Source organism: Kogia breviceps, chromosome 6 (assembly GCF_026419965.1).
Source record: "Kogia breviceps isolate mKogBre1 chromosome 6, mKogBre1 haplotype 1, whole genome shotgun sequence".
NCBI lineage: Eukaryota > Metazoa > Chordata > Mammalia > Artiodactyla > Physeteridae > Kogia > Kogia breviceps.
The window spans coordinates 21,144,897-21,159,454 of record NC_081315.1 but is presented as its reverse complement, the minus strand read 5'-3'; the positions used below and the strand labels follow the sequence as shown (position 1 = coordinate 21,159,454).

At 42.9% G+C, this 14,558-nt stretch overlaps 1 long non-coding RNA gene across 1 annotated transcript in view; it reads right to left on the bottom strand.

Annotated features, from left to right (window-relative positions):
- The window catches only part of LOC131758929 (uncharacterized), a 32,082-nt gene extending 17,993 nt beyond the window's left edge, over window positions 1–14,089 (bottom strand). Inside the window, exon 1 of the long non-coding RNA XR_010840981.1 lies at window positions 13,822–14,089. This is a non-coding gene — a long non-coding RNA (uncharacterized lncRNA). The remainder of the gene's footprint in view (window positions 1–13,821) is intronic.
- Window positions 14,090–14,558: the final 469 nt, after the last annotated feature.

Here is a 14,558-nt window from a genome sequence, read left to right as displayed (position 1 = left end):
AGATACTTCTTTGGAAAGATTTTTTTTTTGAAGGATCGGAAATGTTCTGTCCTCCAAAATGATTAGCCTGGTAGACTGTTTCCAATTCCAGCAAAAGACAGAAATTGTTGGGGAAATAGGAACAGTTAGAGCCCTTTGGAAGAGAGAGCCATCCCATGGCTACTCTGCAGACCTCCGTACCTTTGTACCTGACAGAAAATTCTCAGCTTGCTCAGGCTGGGGCTGGGGACACCAGGGAATTGTCCCAGCCTGGACCCAGACTCCCAGAACCAAGGAAAGAGAGGGACTACTTAAGGGGAGATCAAAAGTACTTCTTTCAGACTTCGCTGGTGGCACAGTGGTTAAGAATCCGCTTGCCAATCCAGGGGACAGGGGTTCGAGCCCTGGTCCGGGAAGATCCCACAGGCCGCCGGGCAACTAAGCCCGTGCGCCACAAATACTGAGCCTGCGCTCTAGATCCCGTGAGCCACAACTACTGAGCCCGTGTGCCAGAATTACTGAAGCCCAATTACTTTGAGTGTTTACTATGTGCTAGGCATTGTGCTAAGCATTATATATGTACTATAAAATATTATTTTTATGTATACACACAGATATAATCTTATTTAATCCATACCCCAAGTTTCTGATGTAGATTTTGTATCCCCATTTTACAGAGAAGTAAATTTCCATTAACAAGACTACAGAATCCAGGAGCCCAACCCAGTATAACTCCAAAGCCTGAGCTTTGAACCACAATACCCTATTGGTTCTTAACATTCAGATGTAAAAAAATCACCCCAAACACCCTCTGAAATCAGAAGAGCCCTTCACAAGACACAATTTTATTGAAGGTTTCCCTTGGACATCATTACAGTGAACTTGATTTGCGCTCCAGAAAGACTAGTGTGAGAAAGGGGGAAAAAAAAAAAAACAGCACATCCTGGGTCAGATCCTCCCGAGTTGTGTGATGCTGAGAGGCTTCGGGAGATCTGGCTCCCCTGCAGCCTCCCTAAGTCTGGAACCATGAAGTTGCTGGGCGTGTAACTCTGGAAGAGCTATATGTATACGGGCAAGGCTCTTCCCAGGAGTCCCCAGGCCTCAGTTTCACTTGATCAGGGACTGTGGATTCTCAGAAAAGTTATGGCACCTCCCAGGGTTTCCTCACCGCGACATCTGGAAGACCAGGAGAAATGTGGCTGGTGTGGCAGTATTCTCCACCTCCAGCGCCTCCAGCCCCTCCAGCCCAGAGGGAACGAATGTGCCTGGGATGGGGCAAGGCTATTTCGAGGGAGCTGTAAGTTCCTGAGAAAGAGTCTTAATTCGCCACAGGATGCTACTTGCTATTAGTTTATTTCAGAAACCAAGGAGTTTTGTCTCCCAGGCCATCACTCTGGTTCTATTCAACACCAATCAATTTCACTAAAGATGAGCACAGAAATGAAAAATAAAATGGCCATTAAAAGTTTTATTACAGTACATGTCCAGTGGCTATTTTAAAATAGAATCCCTTTGAAATTTTATTCCTGACGTTTTTTTCTCCTCAACTGATTAGGACTGTGTGATAGATTAAGTGAAATTTCACTTTAGAATTATGTTGCTTTTGAACTGCCCCCCAAAATGAGGTCTTCGTTTTAACTCTTCTCATCCAAAAGGAACATCAAATTCAGGTCTGGAGAAAAGAAATTGTGACAATTTCCTCCTTTTCTTCAACATGATTATATATGACTTTAAAAAAAATAGGTTCAATTATTAATCTGCAAAAAATGAGACAGAAAATGAAAACTGAGATGGCACCTGAAACTCATCAGCACATGGACAGCAATCCTTGCAGGAACTGTAGATCAAAGCTTTGTGATAAAACGCACGGACAGAACCAATTCATTTACATCCCATTTTGTAAGACACTAAGTAGAAGAGCTAGTGTCACAATTTCATTATCCCCATCCCTCATGCATATTGCATTATGAATTAATGTAGCGATGCAAAGTTGAAAGCAACCTTAAAGGGGAAAACACGAGGCTCAGAGCAGCTTACTCTAAGGTGCATCACACTGTCAACTAAAATTTACCATCATTGTGTTATCTCACTCTCTTGCCATAACCTAATGACATCAGAGGCATTGAATCTGGAAACTGAAGTGACAGGACCTGCCTCTGTGCTGCATATAATACTTAGGAGAACTAAGCAACTGGAAAGAGAACCTGCCCCTTGGGGAATGGGCAGCCAATGAGAGAGTGCTTTGATGATGTAATATCTTTTCTCCCTGGTGAGTCCTCCGTTAAATGGAAACAAAGATAACAATAATGTACTCCAGGGGGTTGTAAATTCCTTCTGCCTGAACAACTCCTGGCATTCTGCACACATCTCACTGATCTCAGGAGGTGGGCTCCCCACTTAGGGAACGGCCAAGATTTCAAAGGAGCCCAAAGCAACAGATGGACATAGCTGCCTCAGAACAACATGACTCTCTCTGTCCCTAGGGTTTGCTAGTCTCCCTGGGTTGGGTGAACATTGTCCTGCGTTGGGTGGTCTGGAGTATTTTCCAGCACCACCAAGCCACTCTCCAGTTCTCAGCGGACACTGACTGACTGTCCTACAGATTTAACTCAGTGCTGACACGCTTTACCTGGAGGTGGCCTCATATCCCACGGGGCTCAGGGCTGAAGTCCCACAGTCCCCATTTCAGACACCAGTCACAAGTCCAGGTTGTCACCTGGGCTTCTGACCAACTGGCTGTAAATAGGAAGTTCCCACGACCCCCTCCTCAGCTTCGAGTAATTTGCTAGTGCAGCTCACAGAACTCAGAAAACCTTAACTTACATTGGTCAGTTTATTGTAGTGGATATTTATAAAGGATACAGATGAACAGCCACATGAAGAGGTACCTAGGGTGAGGTCCAGAAGGGTTCTGAATACAGAAGCTTCTGTCCCTGGGGACCAGGGTGCACCCCCTTCCTGGCACATGGATGCATTCACCAATCCAGAAGCTCATCAAATTTCATTGTTTGAGAGTTTTACTAGAGCTTATCTGCGGCTCCCCGCCGTCCCCTTCCCAGCCTGTGAGTGGGGCTGAAAGTTCCAACCTTCTAATCACTTGGTCTTTCTGGTGACCAGCCCCATCTGAGGGGATCTAGGGGTCCCAGCTTAAGTCACCTCATCAACGTAAACTCAGATGTGCTCAAAAGGGGGCTCCTTATGAAGAACAAAAGACACTCCTGTCACTTGGGAAATTCCAAGGGTTTGAGGAGTTCTGTGCCAGGAAGCAGGGAGAAAGTCCACATATACTTATTATACCCCAGTGGGCATCACCTGCATTTTTCAGTGATGGCGGACAAGGACCGTTCCAGCTAAGAGAGGGTAGTGGCCCTCCTGGGGTGCGGACGGGCTCCAAGGTGACGCCCTAGCATCTGACCTCACTGCCTCCAGTCTCTCCCACCTGATCTATGCAAGGCTCATTCCATAAAAGCACATCTCTGACCTTATCTTTCTGCTGCTCAAAATAAAGTCCTGGCACCACTGCAATCTTGTCTTTCCGGGTTTATTTCCAACTGCTCTCTCCCCACACGCCATGCTCCAGCCTATCCCAACTCTTCGCTCACCCACGCCTGTGCTCGACCACCTCTGAGCCTTTTCCGTACCTCTGCCTGCCATGCTCTCCTCTCTTGTGCCTGTCCAAATCCTATCCAGTTTCTGTGCGAAACCATCCTCAGTCCTCGTCCGAGCCACTAATTCCTCTTCAGGAGAAAGCTTTCTTTAGCTGAAAGATATAAGAGGTTCAGGGTCTGGTGTAGTAGTCCTCAAACATTTTTCCTTGTGTATGCGTCAAATAATTTTTTATAAGTCGGTGTGTCCCCTCACAGATTTTTTTTTAATGTTTAAAAAATATTTATTTATTTATTTATTTATTTTGGCTGCGCTGGATTATATTTGTGGCACACAGGACCTTTTAGTTGCAGCATGCGGGCTTTTAGTTGTGGCATGCAGACTTTTTTCAAAATTAATTTTTTTTGGAGTATAGTTGCTTAACAATGTTGTGTTAGCTTCTACTACACAGCAAAATCAATCAGCCATACATATACATATATCCCCTCCCTTTTGGATTTCTCTCCCATTTAGGATACCACAGTGCATTAGTTGCGGCATGCAGACTCTTAGTTGTGGCACACTGACTTCTTAGTTGCAGCATGTGAACTCTTAGTTGCAGCATGAATGCGAGATCTAGTTCCCCGACCAGGGATCGAACCCGGGCCCCCTGCATTGGGAGTGCGGAGTCTTACCCACTGGACCACCAGGGAAGTACCTCACACATTTTAAATTGACATTAAAATTTTTCTATTATAAGTTTAAGTAGCTGCAAAGGCAGCACCTGATGGCACAGTGGTCCTCACACTTGTGTAGGCATCAGAATCACCTGGAGGGCAGGTGAAAACACAGATCGCTGGGGCCCGTCCTCACAGTTTCTGATTCAATAAGTTTCGGGTGGGTCTTGGGAATTTGCATTTCTGTAAAGTTACCAGGTGATCCCAGTGCTAAGGCTCAGGAACCACACTTTGGGAACTACTGTTCTGCTGTATTGTAAATATTGATATCTTAAAATAAAACCGTCATATCACTCCTTTAAATACATCCAGTGGAATCTAAAAGTGGCAGCAATTTGAGAGCCACCATCATCCAATTTTAAAAAATACAAGAATAAGCTCTTCTTGACAATTGGAAATTTTATGTTGCTCCTTTTTCTCCTTGAGCTTTTATTTCCATCCTATTTCTTCCGTTGAATTTTATGCTAATGTAATATATTTTATTCTTAAAAGTATTTTGTTGATCACTCTTTTGCATATCTGTCATAAATGTATGTATAGAAGTTGAAATTGAAATTTATTTAAATTTCCTGTAACTATTAGGCTCTGAGTTTTTAAAATTTTTATTTTGGATTAAGTTAGTATTACAATTATTAGTAGTATACAATTGAACCAAACAGCATATACATATTAAAGATGGAAAGCGAAGTTTTATTGGAAATGTAGCTCTTAATAAGATGGGACTTTTCAAAATTAGTTCTTTTTTTAAAAATTAACATTACTTATTGCTAGAATGACACAGGCTTCTATATGAATTCTATTCCAATTTTTATTTTTTATAGACACAGCACCAAAGAATATTGTTGACATGAAAATGGAATGAATTATGTAACTGCAATTTTACTGAATTCCCTGAATGCCTTCCAAGTTATAGACCAACAATCTCATCGTGATCTAACATGTAGAATTCTTTTTTATGATCTACCAGCTAAAAAATGTGATTAGGTCTCCTTCAATACAGTTGAAAGCAAAAAATTAGAAACCACTTGGCTTGCAAAAGTGTTTGTTACCAAATATTTGAGCCATTCTCTTTTTCAGTATTGACACCATTATTTCAAATTGTCCCTTTCTTTGCTGCACCGGAGGTTTTGTTTTATTTGTTTGTGATTTTTTTGCTTTTTTAATTATCTAGGACAGGGGTTGACAAACTAAGGCCAGCTGGTGCTGACCAAATTCTGCCCATCTTGTTTCTGTACAGCCCTCAAGCTAAGAATGGTTTTTACATTTTTAAAGGATTGTAAAACACACACACACACACACACACACACACACACACACACAGAGACGAACATTCAAAGAGACAGTATGTGGCCCACAAGTTCTGAAATATCTGCTATCTGACCCTTTACAGGTAAATCTAGGACAAAGCAGCCTGGTAAGAGTCAGGAGGGTGATTACACACCTTAATTGTACAGTGAAGACTGGCCTTTGTGAAAGGATCTATTGTGATGCTGGATTCTTAAGATGATCAATTTTAGAAGAGGACAAATGGAGCATTCGAATCTGCAAATGATTCCCTATCTATTGCTGCATAACAAACTACCCAGAACTTGGTAGCTTAAACCAAGAACAGTCAATTACTTTGCTCACAAATCTGTAACTTGGGTAGCGCTGACAGGGGAGAGCTCGCCTGTGCTCCAAGTGACTTAGCTAAGGGCTGGGGGATGGGTTTCCAAGACAACACATGGACGTCAAGTTGTCCATGGCTGTCAGCTAGGAGCTCAGGGGGGCGGAGGCTGCAGGCTTCATATCCTGTGCAGCGGGCCTGACTGCTCTCCTTAGAAAGGCCTACTGGCAAGGCTGGTCCTTGACTATTATTTGGGAATTTGGATTTGGAGAGGGTGTTCACCTCCCTAACTGATAAGAGTGGCTCTCTGTGCTTAAATTGTTTATACAAACAATGTGGTTTATGCTAAAGACCAGACTCTTTCTGGGGGTCTAGAATCTTGGCACATGCTAGGCAGAGGGTGCCTACATGACCAGCCCACCATAAAAACCTCGGGCACTTTGTCTCTTAGCCCTCCTGTGTATATAACATTTCACACGTGTGGTCACAGCTCGTTGCTGGAGGAATTCAGCGCGTCCTGTGTGACTCCACAGGGAGAGCACTCCAGAGACTTGTGCCTCTTTCTCCTGACTTTGCCCCACACACCTTTTCCCTTTGCTGATTTGGCACTGCATCCTCTCATATAATAAACCTTAGTCTCGAGCACAACCATATGTGAGCCCTGTGAGACCTCATAGTGAATCATCAAACCTGGGGGTGGCCTTGGGAACCCCGACACAGTTCCTCTTCATGTGGGCCCCTCCATGAGGTCTGGGCCTCCTCATAGCACGGAGGCTGGGTTCCAAAAACAAGTATCCCGAGAGAATGGGCCAGGTGGACCTCACCTCAGAAGTCACGTGGCATCACTTCTGCCCATTCTGTTAGTTGAGATGTTCATCAAAGCCCACCCAGGTTCAAGGGGAAGATACACAGACTCCTCCTTCTGATGGGAGTGTGGCAAGGCTCCCGAAAAGGATGTGGATGGAAATATTGTTTAAGCCATTTTTGGAAAATAAGATCAACCATACCCTTAAAAGCTCCTGCACCTACATTCCCTTTGATATGTCTCTGAATACCTTCAGGATAGGTTTCTCAGTTTGAGACCACTGGTGCAGTGAATAAAAATATCAGCTTTTGAGTCAGAAAGACTGGATTTGAATCCTGGCTGCGTCACTTCCTGCCAAGAGAGCAATGCCCATTAGCCACTACCAAGCATGCACACTCCTTAAAGTTCTAAGAGTTTAGGAGCCGTTGCTTGGGGTCCAGAGTCCAGCTGTGAAACTTTGAGAATTTACTAATTTACTCATTCAACAAATTTTATTGAGTGTCTTTTACGAGTTGGCACTGTGTGTGTGCTAGATGTGCAATGCTCAGCAAAATTGACCCAGTCCTCATGGACCTTACAGAATAGGAAAAAACCGAATCAAATGATCACACAAATGAGTAACAACACTCTGTGTGAAGCTCCATAAAAGGACAGCCCAAGGCATTAACTCCACCAGAATATAAGTTCCACGAGAGTTTTGAGTATTTTGTTCTCTGATGTATCCCTACCACCTAGAAGGTGGCCTAGCTTATATAAAGTGTTAAATAAATATTTGTCAAATGAGTGAGTGAATGAATGAATGGATGAATGAAAGCTATGAGGTCACTTCTTGAAGGGTTAGTGTAAATTCTTTTAGGAAGTGCTATTTTGGCTGATGTTAAAGATAAACTCCATTTTCTTAGCTCAAATTCTACTGAATGAATTTGTATTACCCCAACTCTCAAGAGACTAATTTATGCACCAGGATATACTTTTTATTTTTGTAGTGGGAGACATACCTGATTTAGTATTTCTCTAGGAAGCACCCAAAAAAACTCCAAGGGAAACTATCTTTGGTATCACTACAATTCTGCTGAGTTGAGCAGTAGCTAGAGACCTCTCGGGGAGCCAAAGTAATTATCAAAAGGCTAATATAGAAGAACCTGGAATCAGTAAAAAGGAAACTACATAGGTTTAAAGAATATTCACACAAGTCACCCATACAACTTACATAAAACCACTTTCTTACTAGGCACACCCCTGTGTAGATCAAATTCTCCCCTCGCTTGGTGGTGCTGAAGGATCACAGCAAGTCACATGGTTAGAATTATTCCTTTTCCTAGATTCCAAGCTAGGAACTAGACCTACATGAAATTCCAGGGCCCCATTTTTTTTGCCTTGAGCTGTCTATAAACCTATTCTCATCAAGGCAGCTGTCTTCTTGAGTTTGTGCCAATTTTACCTTCCTCCCAGTTCCTGGCAGCCTTTGAAATCAAAAGTCTAGTGAAGGTATTTGTTGGTGTAGGGGAGCAAAATTCACCACCCCCAAAATATCTCTGTGGCATGTGGATTATTTTGAGCTGAAAACAATCAAGGCCCAAAAGACTCGGGAAGAACCTTTGATTTTCCCCCTAACTGCCTAAAGGATGGAGATAGAGAACCAGTTCCAGGAAGGGAGCTTTCTCTGTAGGTAATTCTAGTATGAACTAGGTGTGCAGACAGGGAGGAACCTGGCAAGGTCTGTTTGTTAAAATTCCTCTCCATGTCTTGTTATCTCTGCATGGCCCGGCAAACTTTTGTTCACCAAACATTTGCTTTTCCATCTCCATGTCAATTGCCTTCCTCCTCCTTTGAGATCCCAAACCACTACTCCCAGCATCCTCTTTGGTCTTTAACTGAGGATGGTCTTTAAGGTGAGGTTTTTGGCTGTTTTGGCGAGTTACTCACTTCTGGGTCTCTCCCTTGTATGCATGTTATTAAACTTTTGTTTGATTTTCTCCTGTTCATCTATCTCATGTCAAATTACTTCTTAGACCAGCCAAAAGAACCTAGAAGGGTAGAGGAAAATTTCTTCCTCCCTGACATATACCTCTAATAGGAAGTCCTCCGTGCCTCCATCTGCTGTCTCTTGGGTAATGTATCTATTTCTGTATGAACGTGCATGTGTTTCTGTGTGGCTCTCCATGCATCTGCGTTTAGGTATACCAACAAAGTCTTGTGCTTTACTTCACAAGCCCAGTGAGGCCATTCACCTCACTGTTTTAGCACATTGCCCAACGAGGATGCCAACTTATACATATCTGGGTGTTGAGATTATATACACATATTTGCTATCACAAGTCCTCCGGGGACACTTCGACGACTGCTGGCTCCCCTGAAGTGAGAATCTGTTTAAACCAGATGACAGGCAATCAAGGGAGAATCTAGAAGACTAGGCCCTGCTCAGACCCCAGAGAATCTGTTATTTGCTGAGCCGGGAGAAAAGAAAGGAATGAGTTAATGTGAGTGCTGGCAAGTCTCAGAAGAGTATTTTGCTCACAAAAACTGAAAATAGCATGTCAAAGTAGGACATTTGAGCCTTATGGAAAAGAATTAAAGAGTATTTTGTAACAAAATGCTGTTAGGAAGGTAGGGAATCTCTACAGACCCATGTGGGTCTGTAGCACTATGGATCCAAAGGGTGGTTTTTAGCTCATGAAACATAATAAAGTTAATTTCCTAAAAATGAAGATTTTCCCCCATCTGCCTTTGTAAAACGGGAGTTGCTACTCACAGTCTACCGTGTCACCAGTAGGACAACAAATTATTTTCTTTAAGCAGCAGTGCTGTGGAACTCTCACAGACACTAGAGCTCCCAATAATTTTCCTGTGAGCTCTGGGAAATCGTGTCAACAGAGCAGCAAGGAAAGAATGAGAAGCTGCGGTTACCTTGAATGTTCTGGCCTTGGGACCTCAGAGGTCAAGGTATTGGGCTTCCTGAAACACCACCACCAGCCCTGCCTTTCCTTCCCTCCTCCCTCTGAGACTGGGCTTTGCATTCTCAAGAGTGCTGTGAATGCATCTTGAATTGACCCTTTCCTTAAAAAAAACAACAACCCTAAAAACATTTTCATCACCACGTATTAATTGCCTCTGACGACATAGTCATGTTACATCAGAGCAGCTGCTTGTCCACACGGTGCTTTTAGACAAATTGGAAAAGGCATCCCTTACACTTTATCTTCATCTATTAAAAAAATTGTCTTAACATACTGATTTTTTTAAAATAAGACCCTTCTGCGCCAGCTGCAGGAAAATTATCTGTGATGTCTAGGATGTGAATGGAGCCCTTTTAGAGTTAAAAGCACAGGCCCCAAAACCAAACAATTTGATTCAAACTCTAGCTCTGCCTCTTCCAGCAAATTGCTGAACTTTTCTGAACACTAGGTTTCCCCTGTTTGTAAACGGGGATAATATACCTGACAGTCAAGCTCGTTATGGGGATTAAATGAAATGCTGTGTGTAAAGCACTTAGTATGATGCTCTCCAAACAGTATGGGTTGAGTACTTCCCCGGTGGCGCAGTGGTTGAGAATCTGCCTGCCAATGCAGGGGACACGGGTTCGGGCCCTGGTCCAGGAAGATCCCACATACCGCGGAGCAACTAAGCCCGTGCACCACAACTACTGAGCCTGTGCTCTGGATCCCGTGAGCCACAACTACTGAGCCTACGGGCCTAGAGTCCATGCTCCACAACAAGAAAAGCCACTGCAATGAGAAGCCCGCGTGCCACAAGGAAGAGTAACCCTTGTTCACCACAACTAGAGAAAGCCCACGCAGCAGCGAAGACCCAACGCAGCCAAAAATAAATAAATAAATTTATGTTAAAAAAAAAACCAGTATGGGTTGTACGAAAAGGACAGGAACACACATATTAACAGCACACATGGTGTTAATTTAAAATAGGGTTTATCAGGGGGAAACTTAAAAGCATAGAAGTAACGAGGTTTCGTGAGTCTCTGAGGTCCCATCATGCCCCAGAGAGGTGTGTGGGACTCAGCATAGGAGGCAGACACATCATGGAAAGGTACCAGGAGAGGTGTTCCATGCCTTTAGTGCTCTACACACATTTAGAGAAAGAAGCATGGGAACATCTAGGTAATTCTGTAGTAATGGAGCTTCCTGAGCCATGAAACAGACAGCCGTGTTAGAACGGGGAAGCTCCCAGCCTCAGCCTCCAGCATCAGGCTCTTCCTCCCTTTTTTAAAAAAAACATTATTTATTTTATTTATTTATTTTTGTCTGTGTTCGGTCTTTGTTGCTGCACACGGGCTTTCTCTAGTTGCAGTGAGCGGGGACTACTCTTCCTTGCAGTGTGCAGGTTTCTCACTGCAGTGGCTTCTTTTGTTACAGAGCACGTGCTCTAGGCATGAAGCCTTCAGTAGATGTGGCACACGGGCTCAGTAGTTGCAGCTCGCGGGCTCTAGAGCACAGGCTCAGTAGTTGTGGCTCACAGGCTTAGTTGCTCCGCGACATGTGGGATCTTCCCAGACCAGAACTCGAACCCATATCCCCTGCATTGGCAGGCAGATTGTTAACCACTGCGCCACCAGGGAAGTCCCAGGCTCTTTCTTCCTTAGTTAACTCTGACCAACTGAGCTGGCTTCTTGCTACAAAAAGGGGAGGAAATGAGTTGCCAGGGCCATGTGATTTTCTTTCCTCTGAAAGCATCACACAAGAAAACACGTGAGGAATCAAGCATTTGCTGCCCATGGCAAGGGTTGAACTCAGCTTTTCCAGTTTCTAAGGCCAGAGAGCTTTCCACTTGGCCGTGTTGCTTCCACTAACAAGTAAGCCTAGAGATCATTCAGAGTGTAATTGAAACTAATTTCAAATCTCTTAGAGTCATAAATTGAAAAGGACATGAGAGATAATATAATTCAATCCTACATTTGCGGACAAAAGTGAGACTCAAAATGGGCATTTATTGGATTACCAGTATGAAGTGGCAGAGTCAGGCTTGAACCTTCATCTTCCAAATCCCATTTCCTCTTAAACTGCAATAAAGTGCACTGTAAACTTGTTTAGCACACAAGTCACATAGATCCTATTAAAAAGGGCTTTGTGGCTTTAATCTACAAAGTTTGAGACAACAAACTGTTGTCTGTTGTAGAAGACAACAGCTTCCTGAGTAAACTGAGAGAGGAGCAGAGCCAAAGATGATTGATTCATTTTGTTCAAACCCTTGGAACCCCCTAAATAAGAAAGAAAAGCTAGATAATTTAGCAAATAATGATCACGAGAACACTACTTATTAACATCTATGAGATGTAGTCAAAGATTTATTCAGAGGAAAAGTCATAATCTTAAAACCTTTTTAGCTTAAGAATGAATATGAAGGAAGTGACTCTTCAAGAAGACTAAAAAAAGAATAATTTTTTAAATCTAAGGAAAATAGAATTTAAAATGAAAGCAGAATATGATGATGTTGAAAACAAAGTCAGTGGAAGTGATTGTTGGGAGACAGTGCTCCCATGGGTGGCTTGCATTTCTGCACATGTCAGGAGCAGACACACTGACTACTTTTGTTCTAGACTATCTTTTCAAGGAGGTTTGTGTAGCAAACAGCGTGGGAAGCTAGAGAGAGTGCCCCTACCTGGAGCCAAGGGCAGGCATTCTTACTTTCCTTATGAAAGAGGTGAGTTTGCTAAGCTTAGGATTCTGATTCCTCTCCTCCAACCTACTACGTGAGAAAGCATCATGCGAACTCCATGGCAAGGACCTGTGGGAAGTGGCAAAAATGCTGATACTCTAGCTGTCTTGGACCTGGGAGGCTTTCATGCTCTACCAACAGACTAACTAACCTGTTAGCTTGCAAATAGGATAAGATCTCAGACCCTTTGCATGTCTTCATATTGATAAAGAAATCCAGAGCTGGTTCATCACAGAAAAGAGAAAACAGCTACAATAATAAAGAATCCACTAAGTTAGACTAATCAAGGAAAAAGGGGAAATACACAAATAAAGTTAGGAATTAGAAACTGGATTAACACACATATATAGGAAACTATAATTCTTTTTTTAAAAAACTTTATTTATTGAGAAGTATTTGACATATAACATCATATTAGTTTCAGGTGTAAAATAATAATAATAATGACTTGATATTTGTATATAAGAAATTCAAATTCTTGTAAAAGAATCATTTGTACAAATATGTATTCCTATTTTCAAAGTCTGAGTGAGATGGATCATTTTTGAGGAAAATATAAAATATCAAAATTCATTCAAAAAGAAGCAGGAAACTTAAACAGGCCATCTCATACCAGAAATTGAGAGGCCAAATTCAAAGTCTTGGTCTACTTAGCAGATCAGCCAAGTTCTCCCAGGACTTGTCTGCTTGCTTTTTCCTGGCCATAGATCAAAGGTGGATACCTCAGCCGGCAAGGCCGGTGTTTGTCTCTGGTTGGAGTTGAAAGTGGAGCTGAAATCTGCCAGTCTTGACTCCAAACATTATGATGTGATAAAATGACCTAACAAGTCACACTTTTTTCACTGGAGAAAGGAAGGGGGGGAGGGAATAATTTTTATTAAATAATATACACACATATTTCTTGTGAACCCTATCCTTTAAATCTTATGCCATTTTCTTTATTTATAAAATAATACCTTTACCCTGGAAATGCCAGCTCAGAAGTGACTGATTTTGATTGGACAAGGACAGTAAGATCACCAGAAAGAGTCTTTTGGTGTATGTCAGTGCCTTTCTTGGGTTCAATCTGCTACCATATACGATGGCCTTTGCCCGGACACTCCACCCATTACAATAAAGCAGTGGTTCTCCAACCCGCAGCATCAGCATTACCCAAAAACTTGTTAGAAATGCACTTTCTCAAGCCCCATCCCAGATCTACTGATTCACAAACTCTGGGGGTGGTACCCGGGAGTCTGTGTTTCAACAAGCCCCTCCCCTCTGGGTGATTCTGATGCACAGATGAGTTTGAGAAGTGCTGTAATAGACCTCATTCATGTCATCAAATTTAGCATCTATCAGAGCCCACTTCCTGTTGGTTGCATCAAAACGACTCAGAAGGCAAAAATTCCACTCTTTTGCAGCCCCCCTCTCGCTATAAATAGTGAACACTTGCTTACCAGCAGCTGGAGTTCCGGCCTATCCTTGTTGGAGCGCTCCATCTCCATCAGACAGCTGCTGCAGAATACCAATAGCCGAAAGAACAAGGATATTCAGCTGTGCTGGGGGAAAATTCGACCATCTTTTAGGTCTTGCCCAATAAAGTCACAAAGCAGATTTGCAGTAGAAGTTTAGGAAAGGAAGGGTTGCCCCACTTTTTTTTTTTAATGAGCAAACTTAAGATGGAACAGATACACAGCTACAGACCCTAATCCTAACTACATGTGAGATTTAAAGAGACAGCAAGATCTAATGCTGAGGCAACAAAACTGAAAGGACCAGAAACCTGAATCCTTTCCCTGTCTCGGTTACTAATTCACCACATGACCTTGGGAACATTACTTAAGCTTTTAATTCTTTACTATTCCTGTCTGTGAAACATGAGAGATGATAACCCCTCCTCCTCCTATCACAGACTGATGGGGAGATTCATTTCAACCTCCAGAAAAGAAGTTTGTAAGAGAAAAGAGCCACAGGCAGAGATGGCCCTAAGGTACCTCAGGCCAGTCTCACCCACTTCCTCCCAAACTCGGGGAGAAATTGGGGAAAAGCTAGGATTTTAAAGACTCCCTAGCTCATGCACATGAATAACCTAAGCTTCTGACCCAGCATTGACACCCGCAAGAAGGCAGACTGGGCCACTTCAGCCCTTGGCTTGTCCCTCTGATTGGGAGGGTGGGGAGAGGTGTAGGGTGTC